Source organism: Zootoca vivipara, chromosome 15 (genome assembly GCF_965207765.1).
Source record: "Zootoca vivipara chromosome 15, rZooViv2.hap1.1, whole genome shotgun sequence".
Taxonomy (NCBI): domain Eukaryota; kingdom Metazoa; phylum Chordata; class Lepidosauria; order Squamata; family Lacertidae; genus Zootoca; species Zootoca vivipara.
This window is the reverse complement of record NC_142598.1, coordinates 17377230-17392618: the sequence shown is the minus strand read 5'-3', so window position 1 is coordinate 17392618 and position 15389 is coordinate 17377230. Positions and strand designations below refer to the sequence as shown.

The window sequence follows — 15389 nt, the reverse complement described above, 5'->3', positions numbered from 1 at the left end:
ACACTAAAGGCTAACATTAAAAGCAACTTATACTGGACCCATAACAAATCTGATGTTGAGGCTAAAACAGGTTCTATCTGGTGGGACAGCAGCAATTTTATTCTTTACAGTAAAACTAAGCGTTTTGCAAATTTTTATAGTGACTAGAACTTCAAAAGCGCCGATTTCAATTTAGGTGTGCTTGTTGTTTTCAATCCCTGTTTCCCCTTTCATCTATTTAAAGTGAGACGCGAGAAGTCCAATTCCATCAGTAAAGCGCTCTTTTCCCAAGAAGCACACATGGTCAACATACCTCTTAAAACTGCATTTCTTTTCAGAGTCTGCCATCCAGAGACCTGAAAAGAGAGAGGAAAACAATCTGTTAAATAACACTACGATTGCCAGAATAAATACCAGAGATTTAAGGAATGTAGGTAAATATTTCAAGGCATATATGGGATGGGGCTGACATTAAATGATGGGTGCCTGTCACAGTGCAGAGAAGAAAAATTAGACATATGAGGCTAATACATGAACTGAAACAAAGTGTAGATGTCATTTCTCCCTGCCACCACAGGGTGACACTTTTTCCAGTGAACTTATTTCTGTCAGCATAAAATAGACAAGCTATCAAAAGGCCAACTGCTTTCCTGCTTAAAATAGGTCACTGGATAAACTCCCTAGATCCACAAGATCCAGTGTAGCAGGTACAAGAGTGTAACCTTTCGCGGAGTTAAACCCACTAGTCTGACACTGTTTTACTTTTCCTGTGTCTGCTGCCCTGGGCCCCTTTGACAGGAGTGGCAGAATAATTATGATATTTATATCATAATTATAATAAATGGATGGCAGCACCAGCCAGCTCTGCTCACTTCTTGTTTCTTAGTCCCCAGTTTTTCTGGGACAAAACTGGACACAGGCTTCAAAACTTGATTCCTAATACATGCATTACCTATCTTGCGACCCACATGCAAGCTGCTATTGAGTCCTTCTTCATCCACTATTCTGTGCCAAATTTCATGACAAGGTCCAAATCTATTCTATTTCTACCGATGTACATGAATGCCTTTTTTTCATTATTTTCCTGCCGGAGGATAAAAAGCATTTTCTTTTCTTTTTTAATAACAATTTTATTAATTTTTTATACAAACAAGACACACAAAACATACAATATAACACTGTCCCTTCAATTTCCCTCCACCCACCCGTCCACTTCTGCCACCAGTAGGACCCGTGGGCGTTGAGAATCAAAGGGGGTCCATTATAAGTTGGGTTTGACCTCCCCCCTCCCTCCTCCCACCTTATCCCCTCCCAAAAAGCATTTTCTTGCTATAAGAACAAAAATGAGATAGCCACTTGGGAATTCATTTTTAAAAGGAACAAGTTCAAGAAGCCCAAAAGGCACTAATTCCAATTCACCACCATCCAGTTCACAGTTCAATTCAAGTTCATCTGAATCACTGTTTCCCAACCTATGGGTCATGACCCACAAGTGGGTCAGGATCTGAATAAACACATGTCTCTGAACATCCGGATGGCTCAGGTCTTACACTGTAACACTTGGGAACTGCTGTCTGCTGGCAGATCCAGTCACCACAAGGCGCTCCTTTGGCAGCTGTGCATCACAGATGAGCTATACTAATCACTCAAAGAAACTCCCTGTACAAGTGAACCATCACTGAACCTGCTGCCAAAGTTAGTTAAGTCAATGGTAATTTGAAGTCTCCTTAGAAACTGAGAAGGTTGAGTAGGTGCAAAACCCATTTGCAACTGATGTCATGAAGTCTTCATTGTGCAAAAGAACAGCTCCTTCAATTGCCATCTAAGATAACTTTTGTAAATGAGGTGCTCTGAATTTTGCTTTCATGTTGCCACAGAGTATCCAGAGCTTGCTGATGAAGCAATATCTGTGCTGCTGCCATTTGGTAGGAAATATCTTTTCGATACATATTTTTCAGGAATGGCTGCTATGAAGACAAAATACAGTGGTACCTCAGTTTATGAACACAATTGGTTCCAGAAGTCTGTTCATAAACTGAAGCGAACTTTCCCATTGAAAGTAATGGAAAGTGGATTAATCCGTTCCAGACGAGTCTGCGGAGTACTCAACCTGAAGCGTACTTAAACTGAAGCATGGGTGTAATTGGTTCTAGAAGTCTGTTCATAAACTGAAGCATTCATAAACTGAAGCGAACTTTCCCATGGAAAGTAATGGAAAGTGAATTAATCCGTTCCAGATGGGTCTGCAGCGTTCGTAAACTGAAAATTCGTAAACCGAGGTGTTCATAAACCAAGGTTCCACTGTACAAAAACAGGTTATGTATCCATAATGATATGAGAACCATGTCTGACAACCATTAAAGTTGAACTACTCTTTGGCAAAATGCTAGTTTAGCAATCCCATTGTTATTCGCTGAAATGGACTTCATTTAGAATAAAAATATTTAAAATATTAATATGTTGTTAGATATAACAGGGTTTATGTAAAAGTATGTTTTAAAAACAAATTTCCACAGCTTATGGAGGAATATCCTGCAATCAGATGGTTGGTGTTCTTATATTCCCATAAACAAAACTATGGGTAACTTTTTAAGTACTATAAACAAATCAACAAATTCCACATTAATACGGACATTAAGTAAATTGTTGCTTGGATGCCTCAAGGTAAAATACACAAACATGCAATTAAAATGCACAAAACCAATGCCTGCCAACGACTTAAAGTCCAAAAAAACTGATAAATTGATGGGTCACCATACCAAGTAAAAAGGTTGGGAACCATTGGTGCAAATGATTGCAAACGAAAATTCAGCATTCACAAGCTGTTGTGCTGAAGAATACAACATACTTAAGAAGACTAAGAAAACATCAAAGCACACACAATGGGATGTGAGTTGTTTAATTTCCACACACACTCCTCAGCAATTATGACCTTTAAGCATAAAGGCTCAAAGGGTCTAAAGAGTACAAAACACATGTAAGAGAATGAACCTGAACTAGAAATTGTTCATTCAGTGTTATGCCCCAAATGAACTTAATTCATATGCAGTGCACCTGACAATTATGGGCACTACTTTCAGGTGTAGTTCAGAGATTTTTGAATTTAATTAGCATTTCTTGCCAATTGCTTTGAAATGTTGTTGCAATTACTCTCCCTCCCACCCCGTGGTCACCATCATGCAAAGGAGCAAGCAGAAATGAGCTCATTTGGGACAGTTTCTCCTGCATGTACAAGGTGAGTCTTTTAAAAGAGGCCCCATGGAACATGTGTTGTCTGTATCCATGGGGCCTCTTTTAAAGGACTCACCCTGTACATGCTGAAATTCCTGAAGGCCTCCACATGGTGGGGGCTGAATGTCTGCAGTGGGACACCTGCTCTACTTGACTAGATGTTCTGTGCAAGCTAGAGTCCTCAGTTGTAAATTGCCTCCAACACATGGACAGTAGAAATGACCACGGAAACATAAAGTGGGGGGAAGGGCTAATGTCCTCACCCTGTCTCTCCCTCTTGCACCGTGGTAACTACATTGAGGGGATAATGACTGAATAAGACTTAAGAATATGATTTTTCTGAAACAATGAATAACCGACACCTATGGTACAGTGAACCACTGCTGTTACACATATAGCTGAAAATTAACTACTGTACAACCAAATACTAATTGGCAAGCCTTCCAAAAATCCTTCAGCTTCCAGAGATGAATTACCACTCCTAAATTAGTAAAATCAGTTTAATCTTCCAAGATTAGCAAGCTTAAATATCCTAGTCAACAATTCATGCCTTTGAGCTCAAGTAGCTCTAGAAGCATGTTCTCAAGTCAGAAGAGGAATGCAGTATTACTGGTGTCTTAAGCCCTCTGTTCACACAATACAAAGGCAGGGGCTGCTCCACTCCCATATGCACTTAGTTGCACACCTCTCACACACTACATTTTGTAGTTGTATACACACAACTGTACATCTAAAAATGTAGTGTAAAACTATTTCAGGACTCATGTATCATACAGATACACTCAGCAAGGAACCAGGACTGGCTGCAGCTCCCTGTTGCAAACCCAGGTTTGCTGCTGAGTATATGAGATAAAGGACCACCACTTACAGAATATTGCAACCAAAATGATCGAGAGGTTGAAGCATCTTTCCCTTGAGAAAAAGCTAAGACTAATGGCAGCTTACTGTGCATATATTGCATATAAGTATGAAGTCTATTTTCTGGGCATACTTATTTTAGAAAAACAGTTCTCTGATCAGTGTTTTGGCAGGTTTAGTTTACAGTGAGCTTTATACTATAGACCAATTAAATGTAAATTTTAGAAGTTATTAAGACCGAATATTAGGCAATCACCAGTGACAAATTAAGCATCATTCATTCAAACACACTCATAAGTGTGAGCAATTTCTTTCACCTTCCTCCTCAAAGTCATTTAATGAACAGATGGCACAAAAGGAATGAATCAGAACTATCTAGTTAATGAAGGTGTATGCAGAAGTCCAATCATAACTTGCTGCTAAACATGCAATGAGAAGGGGGAAGCATGCACTATTCTAGTCCATTCCTGCCTCCTTCACAGACTTCAAATTGTCATATGGTTCAAGGCATTGAATTTGGCTGCTAACCTCTCCCTGTTTTAGATTAAGAGAAGAAACAAGCTCACATTCAAGACTGGAATGATGGAAATGATTATCACAATGTTTTGGTACACTAAGATCCTCAACTCGTTGTACAATGACTCAAAGCTAGTGGGCAATTTGATAAAATAATGTAGACCAAGGGTGGGAAACCCTCTGTATGTTGTTAAATTCCAGTTCCCATCAGTTCCAGATAGCACAGGCAAAGGTCAGGGGTGATAGGAGATGGAAAATCTAGAGAGTCAAGGTCCCCACCCAATGCAAACTTTTGATTATCCAAAAAAATGGACTATTCCCATTTTTGACAGATTGGTAACAAGCTAAATTCAAAGAATGACCTTTGACTATGCCACACTCAAGAGGAGACCCACTAAAATCAATGGATTTAGGTTAATCATAATTAATTTAAGTCCATTCATTTCAATGGATCTACTGTCAATATGACTTTGTCAAAGGGCACTTAAGACACATAGATAGCATTATAGAGTTAACAGAAAGGTTATGATCTGGGAATTTCCTATCCATAGTATCTCTGTCAGTCACAGTTTATTTGGTCTCATTCAGCCTATGACTGCATTTAGGCACCAGTTTAGGACATACACAGCCTCTCCTGGTTCAGATGTTCCAAGGAAATATAGCAGGGTATCATCAGCATACTAGTGACACTTTGCCCCAAATCCCCCAATGACTGCCCCCCTCTGGCTTCATATAAATATTAAATTGTTTCAGAAGGAAATTGTTGCCTGTGGCTCCCACAAATCAATTGCCAAGGGGCTGAGACAAAGCCACCCAATACTATTTTCTGGAAGCAATCCCACAAGTAGGAGCAAAACCATTGTGAAATGGTGGTGTCCCCAACCTACAAAGATGGTCCAGGAGTATAATGTGGTGAATGGTATCAATGGTCACAGAGAGATCCAAGCAATCTCAACATGCTCACACTTCCCCATCACGAAGGTCATCTATCAGGGTGACTGAGACCAATTCTGCCCCAAAACCAGACCAGACTAGAAAAGCATCCACAGCTGAACCAGCACCACCCTATCTCAAAAAGGTGTGTTGAAAGTAGTTTGCATGCAATAATTGGCATAAACCTCTGCCCCCAAAGTGATTTCCCCCCTTTGCATAGCCACACTACCAACTCCTCCAAAGCAGCAGGGACCATCCTATCATGAAACAAAGCATTCATCACACCTTGGAGCTACCCAGTAAAGCTTCAAGGACTGGCACTAATCAGCCAGGATAAATATGAAAGAGAGCATGTAATAGGCTGTGAAGTTGAAAGCATCTTAACCACATCCTCAGGCATCATTAACTTTGCATTCCTGCTAAAAGGCCACCATCTCCATGATGCCTAGATCTCCATACAGTGACAGCTTACATTACTTCAGTACTCAAAGCAATGGCAGGCCTTGCATTGCATTCATAACAGCTATAGAAAGATCAAGGAAATTTCCGCATTCTGTTTTAGAGCCCCGTTGCACCAAAAAAAAATTAAAAAAAATCCCAAAAGAGTAATGAACACAAAATATGAAGTACACAAAGCCATCAAACAACAACAGAAGCAAATGCAATAGTGAGAATGCTAGAGGGATTTTAAGAACAACAACAAGAAGAAAAGGTTTAGTATGAAAGTAGTCTTAAAGTATTTCTGAACTCCAGGGGACCTAGCTGTAAGGGGACAAGTATGCCTATGAGCCAAAGCAAAATTCCACCAAACACAAATATCTTAACAATGGACCTATATTATGCACACATAAGAGGTTTCCAAGATATAAAAAGACTAAAGCTTGCATAGCTTTTAGAAACCATCCTAACAGTCTTGATTGAACTAAACCTGAACTTTATTAGCAATTGCTATAAACTGCAGGCAACGGGCATACTACACCCGGGAGCCCACGTATCAGATGTCTCATCAAGTTTTGAATCAACTATTTGTTCAGGGGAACTAGAAGCACATCATATGGCACCTCTTACCATTATAAGTTAAAATACAAGGTTGGGGGATCTGATTCCTACCCTAAGCAACAGCTCACTAATGTATTTCACAGTAATCACAATAAAACAGTAGTCTAGAAGAAAAAGGCAGCACAAGCAGAACAAAGTGGTATCGGCACTTATGGGCCTTCCCATAAACTCATAAGCTCAGACATAAACTTCAAACCATGGTTTATTGTGGTGTCCAGGCCGCCATCATCTGACAACCATTGTTTGCAAACTTAGATCCGAAATTATGCTTTGAGACTATAATTTGGGCAAGCTGTGACTTGGCATTACAGTACATCCAAATCAGCAAAGTATGGCTGGGAATGTTGCTCCAACTTCAGTGGCTGCTTTTTTGATAACCATCTAGAGATTCTCATACAACACGGATGAAGAGGGTAACAGAACAACCCTGAAATGTAGTTTGCTCTACCTCCACATCTGGAACACAAATTTCACAAGTACAAACTATCGTTTTGTGTCACTTCTGAACCAACATGCTCTAGAAAGCAGGTAACATGAGCAGCAGCCGCACATTGTGACTTCCATCACTAGACACAGGAGCAAATGAAAAGCTTTATTATTCACTTAAACTGCAATCCTGTGCACACTTACTTGGCGATTAAGTCCCATTTAACACAGTAGGACTTACTTCCGAGCAAACATGATTAGCAACTGCACTGTTAGTATATTTATATCCCGCTCAACCAAGATTGGTTCCCAAAGCAACTTAGAGCAGTTAAATGCTTCACAAAATCCAAGGGTTAGTACACAGCAAGAGTACTGATTAAGAATCACATGCCAATTATACTAAACTCACAGAAAAATAATAATTTGAGAGCAATCTATATACTGTATATAAAAATGGTGAAGGTGCATGTGTGTTATTCCCCACTTTTCTCCCACAAGCACTTACCCGATCGCCCTGAAATTTGGCCACAACCTCAGAGTCACATGAGATCCCGCCGCCCCCAAGCAGTCCCCCCAACCCACCGATCGCGCCGATGCCCATTCTGTCACGCCCAGGCACTCCCCACCCCACCCTGCAGATCACTCCACCTGCGATCCCGCCACCCCCAGGCATTCCCACCCCACCATAAGAGCCTACACCTCTCCACAAACCCCCCACCCCATGGATCCCGCCCAGCTGATCCCGCCGGGGCCCCCCCGGAGAACACACCAATCCACAATCCCCACCCCGTGGATTACACCGCCGCCAATCCCGTCTCCCCCAGTCACTCCCCACTCCACCTTGCCGATCCCGCCATCACTGATCCCCCCCCCCCGGGGACCAGGCCACCTCCAGAAGAGGCCTAGACCTCTCCGCAAACCACCCCACCCCACGGATCCCGCCCACCCGATCCCTCTGGGGGCCCCCCGGAAAACACACCAATCCACACTCCCCCCCACCCCATGGATCTCCCCCCCCCATCGATCCAACACCCACCGATCCCACCACCCGGATTCCGCCACCAGCATACACCAGTCCGACTCAAGAACAGGCCCACCATTCCACCTTCCCCAATCCACCCCCACACCCCAACACACACAGAAATCCCACCTCAACAGCCCTGACCAACTCCATATTACCCTGACTCTACAACATCGCTCACCCAGGACCCACAAACCACCTACATACTACCCTCACTCTACAACACCACCCACCAAACCCCCACCCCACCCCCTCCATATTACCCTCAATCGGTTGGGGGGGGGCAAATAGGGCTCAGGGAAAGGTAAACCCTTTCCTGGTTGGGGTGGATTGTGGGGGTCAAAATGGAGGGCACAGATAGTTAAGTCCTTCCCTGATTGGGATGGGGGGGGAGTCTGTCAATAGGTGAAAGGGATAACTAAGACCTTCCCTCGGATGGGTCGCTACAGAGTGTGGGGAGACACAGGTATGCCCCTATCTAAACATAACACGGGGGACTCTGATGGTCTGGGGAATCTGAAGGGGGACTCTGATCCGCCATTTAACAAACAATGCCACAGCAACGCGTGGCAAGGCCAGTTAGTAAACAATAAAACTTAACTGACTCCCTCCCAAAATATCTCCAGAATGTCTCCCCAACTCTGTTCTACTCAGTGCAGAGGCAAAAGGGAGGCAGTGGAGTGGGTGGCAGTGTTCAATTTTTAAAAATAAATAAACAAATTATTGAATTTGTATACCGCCTTATACTCAGAGTTCTCAGGGCAGTTCCATGTCTTCACCTCATTCCTCCTGGCATTCCAGCTGCTGCTACAACTTTTGCTTCTACTTCTTTCCACTGACTTGCTTGGACCGATCAATGTGCCCACATTTTTTAAAATCAGAAGTTGATAGCCCTGTCAGCACATGAACCCATGTAGCCAGGGTTAACTGCATTTCGCCCCTTTTAGTCCTCGTTAAATTCCTTAAAGCCCCGAAAATAAAGGGCTCTGGCAAACTGATTCTGGCAAACCTCTGGCAAACTGATTCTGAGCATAAAGAATGCCCAAACTGGATGATGAGTCACTAATACAGTAATCATGAAATATGATTTCAGTGACTCTGCTCCCTGCTAAATTAGCATTTTAGAAAATGATGTGGCAAGTTTGGGCTTCTAATTACTCTTAATAGTAGCAACAACCTATGATACAAAAAAGGTGCTGTGCATGAACACAGTACAGCATTAGAGGGTAGCTTGGCATTTGCCCCCCCCCCACCACCACCAGATGTTGCTCAACTACAACTCCCACCATCCCTGGCCATGAGCCATACTTGCTGGGACAGATAGGAGTTGTAGATCAGGAACATCTGAAGATTCAAAGGTTCCCCACACCTGACCAAACCAACCATCCTTGCCTTGAGAAGAGAAGTTTTATCTGTTTTGAACTTTGCAGTTACTGTATAGTACAGGCTGTGACTTCCCAACAGTAGAAAGTTGCCTTCCAGTGGAGAGAGAAAACACTCGAAGCCCTAATTTGGAGTACAGTAAGTTCAAGCTTGGATAATAATGCCCAGTTGCAGGCTTCTCAAGAACAGACCTTTAAATTTCTTCAGCATTTGAAACTGTCTCGAAAATCTACGCGGAAATGGCGAAGCTAACTGAGAGACTTACAGACAAAGACAATAATGACTTCAAAAAGGATTGGGAACCTTTTAAGATATACGGTACATACATACTGAAATGAACTCACTTGTAGGATTCGAGTAATACGCTTACAATGGACAAATACAAATAGTAAATACAAATAAGGTCTAAGAGACTAAGTAGCCTACAGATTAAGAAATAAGTTTATTATCACAGAAGGGATATAAAACTATATGCAGAACAAAAATAATACATTCTGAACCAGAAAGGGAAGTTGGGGGAAGTCTCGGAGGAGGGGGGGTATATTGAGTATATTATGTAAAATGTAATTTGAGTTTTTTGAATATGTTAAATTTTGTTTTAAAAACTTAATAAAATTATTTTTAAAAAAGGAACTGTCTCTAAATGCCCACTTCACACTTCCTACAGAAACAACTTGAAATATAACTGGATAGTTTTTGTTTTTAAAGGCAAATATACCAAAAAAGCTTTTTATACAGCCTTTAAAAACATGATTTCTTTCATTTGCATGAAAATATGCAAGGCATGCTTTTAAGCTATGAAAAAATAAAGTACTGACTCATGCAGACTCAGTATTAAGCTGGTTATTAATATTCTACAACTGGAAACTTTTAGTGTTGGGTGGGGATTCCCAGTCAGTGTTTTGTTTGGTTTTTGAACCAGCAAACCATTAAGTTAGAACTTTGGAAGAGAAGTAGGAGCAGGATTTGTATTTTTAATTCACTGGGACGATGCTTTGTTTCATTTTTCTAAGCTATTCCCCCAACCATTAGCTGTTTCATATGCTGACTTCTCAGCATTTAAACTCTGCCTATTCCCCCTTTGCTGCCCCTAATGCCTAGAATGTAGTTGCACAAGTAAGTAAGTAAGTAAGTAAGTAAGTAAGTAAGTAAGTAAGTTTTTATTTATATCCCGCCCTCCCCGGCCAAGACTGGGCTCAGGGCAGCTAACATCAAATATCCAATACATTAAAACACAAGTTACATCTGCATGCTGCTCCTCCTCAGGGCCTCCTCAAACTCCACTCTTCTGTTGCTCCTAAATCCTAATCCCTAGTGAAATAAAACCTAAGCACCTCTAACTGCATTTCATTCGCACTCAGCCCTCGTTCCCCCTGCCACCTCCTGCATCTCTTTCCTGCATGTCCCCACATTTAGACTGAAATCTCTTCTGAATCAGTGCAGGGGCCAGCATTTCATCCATATTATTCTGTAAATTTTGAACAACACATCAGAGGCACAGACAATAAAAATAATGTTGAGGACAGCTCAGTTGGTTAGAGCTTGGTGCTGATAACGCCAAGGTTGCAAATGCAGTCCCTGTATGGGACAGCTGCCTATTCCTGCATTGCAGAGGGTTGGACTAGATGATCCTCTACAATTCTATGATTCTACAATTCTATGAGATCCCAAAACGTATCCAAAATATTCTGTACAAATATCTCACTGGGTAATGCAGGGGGGGCAGGATGCCATGAAACCAATACGCCATCTTTGGTTCTAATTAAGGCCTGTCCCTTTAAGGGTTGCTCTCATATCAATTTCGCCTACCTGAACATAAGCTTACCGAAGACTAGTGCCAAGCTGTCTATCTGCCATGCAGTGGTCAGAGACATCATTTCACTTATCAGTCTTCCAAATCAACACAAGTTGTGGTTGAGATCCCTACACAGAACTAGCTCACCAAATGCAGCCCCAGACACCCTGGAAGTACCGTAGGTGGGCACTTAATGCAGCCTTGTCACAGGGACCAATAAATAAATGGGAAAGTCTGAAGATGTGTTCAAATGAAATTAAAAGCTAAGCAGTTTGCTCTATAAGTATAAATAAAATAAAAGTATAAAGAAAGAGGAAGCTGTCAAGTGTCCTCAGTTTCTTGAAGCTGACAAAATATAGGAAGCATTGCCACATAAGCCTTTTGCTCAAGCTGCCTAAATTAAGAAATCTGACACTAGCTCTCAAGTAACCTTGCAGAAGCGCAACCCCAAAAATGTACTAGCCCTTCCTCCAAGTGCCACACCTACTCACACTTGGGAGCTCTCACACACACTCAGTGGTAAAGCACCTGCTATGGAGAACATTCAACGTATCATGAACCTATTTTAGAGTTAGTTACAGGTAGGTAGCCGTGTTGGTCTGAGTCGAAGCAAAATAAAAAAATTCCTTCAGTAGCACCTTAAAGACCAACTAAGTTTATATTTTGGTATGAGCTTTCAGAGTGTATCTGAAGAAGTGTGCATGCACACGAAAGCTCATACCAAAATATAAACTTAGTTGGTCTTTAAGGTGCTACTGAAGGAATTTTTCTATTTTTCTATTTTAGAGTTATTTGAGAGTGTCAACAAAAGCATATAGATAGAAGTGATCTGGTTGACATAGTGTACGTGGAGCTTCAAAAAGCTTTCAACAAAGTACCTCACCAAAGACTCCTGAATAAACTTAACAGCCAAGGTATAAGAGGTTTAGGCCCTCTTACAGGAATTGATTAAGTTGCAGGAGGCAAAGAGTAGGGATAAATGAACAGTTTTCTGAATGAAGGTATAGAAAATAGAGTCCCTCTAGGATCAGCATTGGGAACTGAGCTTTCTAATGAGTTCATAACAATTTATAGAGTTAGCAGTGAGGCGGCCAAGTTTGCTGATGGTCACTACAACAAAGAGAGATTGTGAAGAGCTCCAAAGGGAACTCTCCAAACTGAGTGAATGGGTTGTAAAATGGCAAAAAAACATGAATTAGAGCAGGGGTCAGCAAACTTTTTCAGCAGGGGGCCGGTCCACTGTCCCTCAGACCTTGTGGGGGACCGGACTATATTTTGGAAAAAAAAAATGAACGAATTCCTAAGCCCCACAAATAACCCAGAGATGCATTTTAAATAAAAGGCCACATTCTACGCATGTAAAAACATGCTGATTCCCAGACCGTCTGCGGGCCGGATTGAGAAGGTGATTGGGCCGCATCCGGCCTCCAGGCCTTAGTTTGGGAACCCCTGAATTAGGGGCATAATTTTTTTGGATGCTTATGATTTTTACAAAAGTTTCTCCCCATACCTCAGGCAAATCATAGGTAACCTCAGATATATTATGTGACATGATGGTTTTATTGACATATCATCTAAAAATCATGATAATTCATCAGGATCCATGTCGTGGGTTCATCTTTCTGTATGTGTCATGTAACTGCTGGCAAGTGCTGGATCCATGATTTTTAGCATGCATGCAGTCTATAGACACCGATGTAAAATCTCATTTGATCATGGTCCTGGGTGGATCTCATTTTAAAAACCATGTAATAAGATCTGTTTTCTGATTTTAGTGGAACAGACTTTTACCCAGATCCTGTGGAAAGTGTGAACGAATGGGAGCCCTTTCTCTATTTAAATCATGCAAATTCAAGAAGATCTGTTTTAATTCTGTTGTAGCTGACTTTTACTAAATGGAAAAGCAGTGTAGTGTGGGAGCAGGGGGGGTGGAAATCTAGAGAAGAAGTCAGTATTTCTTGGCACTATTTCAAAATTCCACAATGTCCCCATAAGTTTGAGAATCCCCACCTGTAAGTTTAGCTGGAACATAGACTAATGAACATTTGAAACTCATTGCAGGCATTTTAGGATGCCATAAATCAACTCTTAATCTGGTTAAAATGTAACTAAATTTAATTAAATACATTAATTAATTAATTAATTAATTAAGATAGTAAACGTTTTACAAATGTCCCAAAGCCCTCTTTTTTCAACTTTTACAATTTCAGCTTTTTAGTAAAGTCCCAATACTGAATATGTAGTACTAACAATTCTACAAGAATAATGGCATTAGGACAGAATAATGGCTTCACAGGGGAAATCCCTTAGATTAAACAAGCCTCAGTGAAAACTTCAAAAGCAGCCAAACTTAGACGTCGCTAAATCTTACAACGAAACCAGCAAGGTCAACTTGCATACTGAAAAAACTGAGTAAGATTCTACCCAAGGATTTCTAGCCCTAACGCAGTTATCTTGGCACTTTCCATATTCAACTGAACATGATCATTTGGGTCATGCTTTAATGCCAGGCAAATAAGGTTTACTCCACACAGATGTGGCAGTACAAAGTCTCCCCATTCTACCATCGAAATGGCAGTGTTCAAACTGTGTCACTCCAAACTTGTTTTTTAGCTATGATTTTACCTGAATTTCATTTTGAGACAGAAACTTAGTCCCTAGAAGTGATGTGAGACACCTTCAATGAAAATTGAAAACAAAACAAAAAAGAAACATACACCAGCTGGGGGGTTTTGCGCCGGGTGAAGCTTCCAAATTGTCAAAGGTAGGCCTACTTAAATTACATTACAGTAACGTGTAACCCTGAAGTTAGAAAAACATAAACAATAGTTGCTTCCTGTGTAAAGTTGTTTTAGGTTGCAGAATAAAATGTAAGTGGTCTGGATATTTCTACTACTCTTAGCAAAAATGTATTTTATACATGCAACATTTGTTAACCCCACTTTCCATACTGGCAACTTCTTTTACTAGGAATCCTAGGCTTACTGGTTGTTGTTGTTTAACTGAAATGGGATGGATGAAGGGGGATAAATGTCACAGCCTTTGATTAAGTTGCCAACAGAATTACAAGGAGAACTTGTAGGGTGGAAGGTTCTCCAGTGTTTATTTTTTCCACCGAAACAATGAATGGTGCCAACTGCAAATAAATATTAGGTAAGCTTGGCAATTTCAAAGTTTTTAGCTTTATTTACTAAATACAAATAAAATAAGCATGCTAAATAAGATCGCTCTCTTGGGGCATCAAAAAAAATTCCATTGTAACTTACCGTAATTGGGGGTGGGGGAGGAATTTAAGGAAAAATACCAATTCAAAATGTTCCAGAAAACTGACATCACAGCTTATAGGCAAATTGACTGAATTTGGAGTGGGAGAAATACAAAAGAGGAACATTTCAGATAAATATACACGTCGCTAAACAAAACACGAGAAGGCTCAGAATCTAGTAAATCAGTTATCCACAGATGAGCAATTGGGGTTTCTCAGACCTGTCTGATCTTACAGTCTGGGCTGGAAGGCAGCTAGAGGCCCCAGTCTCAGTCACTCCCCTGGCAATAAACTGTGGCTGGATTAAAGCGGAGTCAGGCCAGAAGACTGCTCTTCCTGTCATCTGAAGGTAGTTCATTTTTGTTCACTATCTCTGCCATCTCCTCAGTATCTTTTCCTCAAAAACTCTTGGCTATCCCTCTCAACCTCTTCACCATTCCTTCTCTCAATCTCCTAGGGGGAGAAGACAAAAAAACTCAGCCCCCCTTGGCAAGCAGCTCCTCCGCAGGGGTTGTTTTTTTGGGGGGGTTAACGACAAACCCCAGTTTGACTACTCAGTTTGACAGGGGGGGGCTGCAAAACGTGAGGTTTGCTCTGCAAAACCCTGCAAAACAACTGCAAAACTGTGGCACAGGTTTGGAGGGGATCCCATATTTCGGGTTTAATGAAGTTCCTCTGCAGCAAAAAAGTTTTCATTCTCAGTATCCCGGGGGGGGGGGGTAACTTCGGTGAAAAACCATTTGATGAGAGTCTGAAAAACTTAACAATAACCACTCAACTATCCACGTGATGACAACTACCCTGTTTCTCATATTTTAAGACATACCCATAAAATAAGCCATAGCAGGATTTTTAAGCATTCAAGGAATATAAGCCATACCCCGAAAATAAGACATAGTGATAGGCGCAGCAGCAATGCCGGC

General features: G+C 41.3%; 1 protein-coding gene across 8 annotated transcripts in view; it reads right to left on the bottom strand.

Moving 5' to 3' along the window:
- Nucleotides 1-15389, bottom strand: part of PCGF3 (polycomb group ring finger 3) — a 51919-nt gene that overhangs the window by 23781 nt on the left and 12749 nt on the right. For all 8 annotated transcript variants that reach the window (XM_088658751.1, XM_060269229.2, XM_060269228.2 and 5 more), the window contains exon 2: nt 293-335. The gene's annotated coding sequence lies outside the window, so the exon portion shown is untranslated. The remainder of the gene's footprint in view (nt 1-292; nt 336-15389) is intronic.